General features: G+C 39.2%; 2 long non-coding RNA genes across 2 annotated transcripts; one reads left to right on the forward strand and one right to left on the reverse strand.

Annotated features, from left to right (window-relative positions):
• Positions 1 to 1,650: 1,650 nt before the first annotated feature.
• On the reverse strand, positions 1,651 to 3,252 carry LOC146866460 (uncharacterized). The gene is made up of 3 exons (XR_014976808.1): positions 3,180 to 3,252; positions 2,303 to 2,379; positions 1,651 to 2,038 (listed from the first exon to the last, which is right to left on the reverse strand). It is a non-coding gene; the product is annotated as an uncharacterized LOC146866460 (long non-coding RNA).
• Positions 3,253 to 4,220: 968 nt separating this feature from the next.
• LOC146866461 (uncharacterized) lies at positions 4,221 to 6,090 on the forward strand. Its single transcript, XR_014976809.1, has 4 exons — positions 4,221 to 4,358; positions 4,469 to 4,562; positions 5,363 to 5,439; positions 5,704 to 6,090. It is a non-coding gene; the product is annotated as an uncharacterized LOC146866461 (long non-coding RNA).
• The last annotated feature ends 947 nt before the right edge of the window (positions 6,091 to 7,037 follow it).

The following is a 7,037-nucleotide window of genomic DNA, read 5'->3' on the forward strand; positions in this document are numbered from 1 at the left end:
TTTTCCTCTATCTGACCAAATCTGCAAGGAATCACCAACTTCTTAAGTGCTGATACATAATCACCTATTATCTCCTTTTGCCCCTCCTTATGATGGAAACACTTGTATCTATCAATTGCTATGTAAATAGTAGGTGAATAATTATTTTCTTTTTTTTAATAATCTTTTTATTAAACAACAAAAAGACAACATTTCCATTCACAATTAGATGAGATAGGACAAGTTACATGGTTACAATCACACTTGATGTCGTTGTACGATATGTCATATGAAATAGTAATGTAATGATCTCTATGGTGTTACAGGATCTTCCAAAGAGAGAACAACTGGGGTTCACATATATTACCACGGTAGCTATTCCATTTGCTCCATATGTCAATCCACTTTTTGGGGCATCCTGTAGAAACATATACAGTTTTTTTCAGCAGCATGCATCAATCCATGTCTCCTTTCCAATCTTCAACTTTGGGCAGTGTCCCGGCTCCCCACAACCTGGTCCGGTTCCTTTTCGCGACCATCAGTCCCAATGTGACCCATATACGAACTTTTCTACCTAAGTCTGTGGGCTCCCATACATTTAGAAGACATCTCTTAGCCTCGATCCCCAACACAGGTCCGAGAACTTCACTGAGACAGGCGTGTATCCCCCTCCAATACGACTGTATATGCACACACTCCCACAGGATGTGCATAAATGTGCCCTCCTGACTACCATGCCTCCTACACATGCCCTCATCCGCCCTTCCCATACTGGCAAGCAGAGTCCCCGTGACATAAATTAATGGAGGATTTTCAGTTGGACCAGGCGCAACCTGGAGGAGATTGCAACTTCCAGCGGGGAGGCTATTGCCTCTTGCCACTCATGGTCATCAAGTTCCAACCCATCGTTCCCCCAGCACCCCCGGATCACTTTGAGAGGGTCTGGTGCATTATTTACCAGCTTTTTATATGTCAAGGACACTGCTTTCGTTTGTAGGGACCCATCAAGTAGCCTGTCTTCCAACGGCAAGGCATCAGCGGGGGATACCCCGCTCTGCAAGTGCGACGTTAGCACATGTTTCACCTGTAAATGCCTAAAGTATTCGGTGCTGGCCAGTTAGTATTCTTGTTGTAAGGTGGCGAAGGAGACCACTTCTCCCCTCTTCCATAGGTCCCCTATTTTCGTGATCCCTATCAGGTTCCACTTATCAAACCCCTTCAAACCCCCTGGGGGTGCCCAATTGTTCTGAGTCCCACAAGGGAGTAGCCATAGTGAGTTTTTGTTCCCACCCCAGGCTTCTAATTACTGTGTGCCATACGTGCACTGAATGACCAGTCGGCCCCGTTAGTGAAAATCTTTTGGGCCTGGAATAGAGGGCGAGGTTGTAGTTACCCCCCCGGTAATAACCATTTAGCCATTCTGTAACCTGTGTAGTCCCACTGATGGGTCAGTAAATTACAGCAGAGGGACCCTGAATATATTAATAGGTGAGGAAGAGATCAGGGAAAGAGACTAATGAAAAACAAGACTTCCTACACTATACCACTTCAATTGAAGGCAATATGTCCATGCAATAAAGTAATACCCACAGTCAACGGTATATAAAACTATATTATTTCATTTATTAGTTCATTTTATCATTTTTTTATCATTTTTTTCAACCACCTCAAGATACATATACATAAACAATTTTCATACTGTGTTGTAATACATATAATATGGTTCACATCAAACTATTGAAGCACAATTTATGATTAATTGTACAACCATGACATAAATAGGAAAACATATATACCACATATATGACACACAATTAAAGACAGTAAATCTGCAACTCAAGAAAACAACAATATATAGACAATTAAAATCATAGGTTGTATAGTTTAAACATAGGACCAACGCCTACGCGCGTTTCGGAGCTCAAAAAATGATCTTTACAGGCTCCTTCTTCAGGGCGTGTTACAGTGGTCTTTCAGAGGAGAAACAGGCTTCAAGGCCTAGTTTGATGTCCAGCACTCATACATTAGAGTTAAACATTACATTTTGACAGCCGTTGGTCTGTGGGTATAAAAAAATCACAATAAGTGATTAAGAATATTATTTAGCTTTCTTTAAATTTATTAGAGCTAAAATGGAGCAGGAGCTATAGAATGAGTAAAAGAATAAAGACCTCTATGTACACCCGTGATAGAACAAACACCCAAAAACAGGAGTTTATGTGAATAAATGCCATTATAGTTCCAAACAGCCTAGGCACAAAAGAATAAAATATCGAAGAAAAGAAAAATTCAGAGGGAGTAATAGGTTTTAGTGACAACATACTTGCCAATGACCGATTCTTATACAAGGGGATACCAGTGACGAAGTTTCCTAAATCTTTAGTTTTAGTATTTGAGGAACTACAATGAGAAGGAAAGAATAACTATGGTTAAATCTGAAAACATAATGGGGTACCAAATGTTACTAAGCAGAACTCACGAGGCTAGTATGAATAACAGAACAACTAAGGTTGAGATTTTCCTTCTATACTAAAGGCAGTTTACGGTAGTATCTATGCAGCGTATAAGAAAGGATCTATATACAATGAGCCTCTAGCAGAAGTGGCTAGGTTATCCGTCCTGAATGATGCCAATATCATCTCTCACGATAGGACATTATGGTTTGTTCAGTGGGCTGTACGGCTAATGATCAGTAGGATTTAAGGAAGAACTAAGGAATATCTTGTAACTTCCTACAGCGTCTCTTAATATTTGAGCTAATGTTATATCTTAAGACTTAATTCAATATTGTCAAGCGAGCATGCAATGATATCCAGAAAATTCAGCCATGGAGGTCACATGACAAACCATCACCTAAATAATGCACCAAGTAATGGCTAATTTAAATGCCTCGATATATTTGGAGAAAACTCAATGTGTATCTCGCTATGTCCACTCGCTAGCCTAGATGTAGCAAAGGAGAACACGTAAAGAGAATATAGGCGGTACATTGGAGGCCTATCAGGGAACAGATTTAAGTGCGATGTGCACACCTGAAAAATCAAGGTGGTCTCATAGTGTGGTAGAATACTGAATTTGAATTAAAAACCAAAAAAATATACAGAATTCGGTTTTTATCAGTATGATGGAGAAACGAAACCTTGGGAAATATATGCACGAATTGCTAACCTAAGTTGTATAATGGAAGGCAAACGAATTACCTGTTCTCCTTATTAATTCAGTCTTGCGGAAGGCTGAATACTCTCAAACGTGAATCCGGTATGTTGCGTAAATATTCACACTTGAAGGGGCAATCTATAATAGAATTACGAGAAGATTGCATATAATACTGAAATAGATGGCAACGTTGACATTTCTTTAAAAAACAACCAAAGGGGCTGAAACTAGCTTGTAACGGTTCTTACCGAGCAATTAGGCAAAGGCTTGTCAAAGATTCCAAGGTAATCGTTCTAAATCAGGAGTGAGTGGAGCCTGGCATTACTCTTATTGGGTGAACCAGGGAATGATGAGAGCGCGAATCAGATGCTGAGCGTAAAAATTATTTTTTTAGCGCTCATAGAATTAATCTGCAATGAAATTGCATATAGTTTAAAGATCAAATGCTAGGCGTAAATATTAACGCTCGTACGAGCAATCTACAATGAAATTGCATGTAGTATAAAGGTGATGCTAAAAAAGCAGCGTATTAATCTTACCGGTCAGTTCAGCTTCATTTGCAGTCTCATTTTAGTGTCCATCCTAAGACTTCATTAGTTCCTGGATCGAGTAACTTTTGTCCCTCAACTTTAAATTTATTACTGGTATAAATTCATTAATGAGGCAAAATCGTTATGTGTTGTCTCAAGTATATGTAGAGAGCCTCATTTCACTTCCAAGATGTCCGCCGCTACTGACGACCTTATGGCTTGCATTTTGAATGGAGAATATATTGTTAGGTTGTTTTTCCGTCTCATGTGTAGTCCTATTTCAGTGCCCATGATTAGATCATCACTTCCGGGCTCTCCTTATAAGGGAAACGCCAGGTTCCACACATTTATTCCGAAGAGCGCAAACCATGGAATCCTTCATAAATCTTTGCTGAACTGACCGGTAAGATTAATACGCTGCTTTTTTAGCATCACCTTTATACTACATGCAATTTCATTGTAGATTGCTCGTACGAGCGTTAATATTTACACCTAGCATTTGATCTTTAAACTATATGCAATTTCATTGCAGATTAATTCTATGAGCGCTAAAAAAAATTTTTTACGCTCAGCATCTGATTCGCGCTCTCATCATTCCCTGGTTCACCCAATAAGAGTAATGCCAGGCTCCACTCACTCCTAATTTAGAACGATTACCTTGGAATCTTTGACAAGCCTTTGCCTAATTGCTCGGTAAGAACCGTTACAAGCTAGTTTCAGCCCCTTTGGTTGTTTTTTAAAGAAATGTCAACGTTGCCATCTATTTCAGTATTATATGCAATCTTCTCGTAATTCTATTATAGATTGCCCCTTCGAGTGTGAATATTTACGCAACATACCGGATTCACGTTTGAGAGTATTCAGCCTTCCGCAAGACTGAATTAATAAGGAGAACAGGTAATTCGTTTGCCTTCCATTATACAACTTAGGTTAGCAATTCGTGCATATATTTCCCAAGGTTTCGTTTCTCCATCATACTGATAAAAACCGAATTCTGTATATTTTTTTGGTTTTTAATTCAAATTCAGTATTCTACCACACTATGAGACCACCTTGTTTTTTCAGGTGTGCACATCGCACTTAAATCTATTCCCTGATAGGCCTCCAATGTACCGCCTATATTCTCTTTACGTGTTCTCCTTTGCTACATCTAGGCTAGCGAGTGGACATAGCGAGATACACATTGAGTTTTCTCCAAATATATCGAGGCATTTAAATTAGCCATTACTTGGTGCATTATTTAGGTGATGGTTTGTCATGTGACCTCCATGGCTGAATTTTCTGGATATCATTGCATGCTCGCTTGACAATATTGAATTAAGTCTTAAGATATAACATTAGCTCAAATATTAAGAGACGCTGTAGGAAGTTACAAGATATTCCTTAGTTCTTCCTTAAATCCTACTGATCATTAGCCGTACAGCCCACTGAACAAACCATAATGTCCTATCGTGAGAGATGATATTGGCATCATTCAGGACGGATAACCTAGCCACTTCTGCTAGAGGCTCATTGTATATAGATCCTTTCTTATACGCTGCATAGATACTACCGTAAACTGCCTTTAGTATAGAAGGAAAATCTCAACCTTAGTTGTTCTGTTATTCATACTAGCCTCGTGAGTTCTGCTTAGTAACATTTGGTACCCCATTATGTTTTCAGATTTAACCATAGTTATTCTTTCCTTCTCATTGTAGTTCCTCAAATACTAAAACTAAAGATTTAGGAAACTTCGTCACTGGTATCCCCTTGTATAAGAATCGGTCATTGGCAAGTATGTTGTCACTAAAACCTATTACTCCCTCTGAATTTTTCTTTTCTTCGATATTTTATTCTTTTGTGCCTAGGCTGTTTGGAACTATAATGGCATTTATTCACATAAACTCCTGTTTTTGGGTGTTTGTTCTATCACGGGTGTACATAGAGGTCTTTATTCTTTTACTCATTCTATAGCTCCTGCTCCATTTTAGCTCTAATACATTTAAAGAAAGCTAAATAATATTCTTAATCACTTATTGTGATTTTTTTATACCCACAGACCAACGGCTGTCAAAATGTAATGTTTAACTCTAATGTATGAGTGCTGGACATCAAACTAGGCCTTGAAGCCTGTTTCTCCTCTGAAAGACCACTGTAACACGCCCTGAAGAAGGAGCCTGTAAAGATCATTTTTTGAGCTCCGAAACGCGCGTAGGCGTTGGTCCTATGTTTAAACTATACAACCTATGATTTTAATTGTCTATATATTGTTGTTTTCTTGAGTTGCAGATTTACTGTCTTTAATTGTGTGTCATATATGTGGTATATATGTTTTCCTATTTATGTCATGGTTGTACAATTAATCATAAATTGTGCTTCAATAGTTTGATGTGAACCATATTATATGTATTACAACACAGTATGAAAATTGTTTATGTATATGTATCTTGAGGTGGTTGAAAAAAATTATAAAAAAATGATAAAATTAACTAATAAATGAAATAATATAGTTTTATATACCGTTGACTGTGGGTATTACTTTATTGCATGAACATATTGCCTTCAATTTAAGTGGTATAGTGTAGGAAGTCTTGTTTTTCATTAGTCCCACTGATGGTGCATACATTGATTTATAGCTGCTAAGTGGGCCGCCCAGTAATACTTCCTTATGTCTGGTAGCCCAATCCCACCATCATACCAACTTAGAACTAACTTGGGAAGGGCTATGCGAGGGCGACCATCCCAAAGCAGCGCACTCGTAAGGCTTTCCGCCTCTTTAAAATATTTCGGCGGGACCGGACATGGCAAGTTCTGGAGAGCATATAGAAAATGTGGCAAAGACATAATTTTGAATAATGCATGAAGCCCGACTGTTCTGGGTGCACTAGTTTGCCTATTACCTGGACCAAACGTCTGGCTAGTATTTTTGCGAGTATTTTGTGCTCGGCATTTAATATTGAGATGGGCCTGTAGGACGAGCATACACCTTTGGGTTTGCCAGTTTTATGTATAGTAATCAGTGTGGCAACCCGCTGATCTAGAGGGAGCAGCCCTGAGTCTCGGCTTTCCTCAAACATGGCTCACATATATGGGGCAAGTATTTCCCTGATCAGATCCTGCGAGTCTTCTTCCATAAAGGAAGTGCTCGCACTATAGATGGAGCGATAGTGATCCGCAAACGCATCAGCGATCTCTTGCGGGTCTGTTATAACTTGCCCTGAGCCCTTCCGCAGCTTCAGAACCAGTCTGGTTGCCTGCTCTTGTTTATCCAGCCATGCCAATAGTTTCCCGGCCTTGTCCCTAAGGTCATAGAGCCTACCCTCTCTGTCTCTACCCATTGATTTGGCCATGTCAGTTGCTATGTTTTCATATTCTGTTCATTTAAGCTTCAGG

Source organism: Triturus cristatus, chromosome 2_1, assembly GCF_964204655.1.
Source record: "Triturus cristatus chromosome 2_1, aTriCri1.1, whole genome shotgun sequence".
Taxonomy (NCBI): domain Eukaryota; kingdom Metazoa; phylum Chordata; class Amphibia; order Caudata; family Salamandridae; genus Triturus; species Triturus cristatus.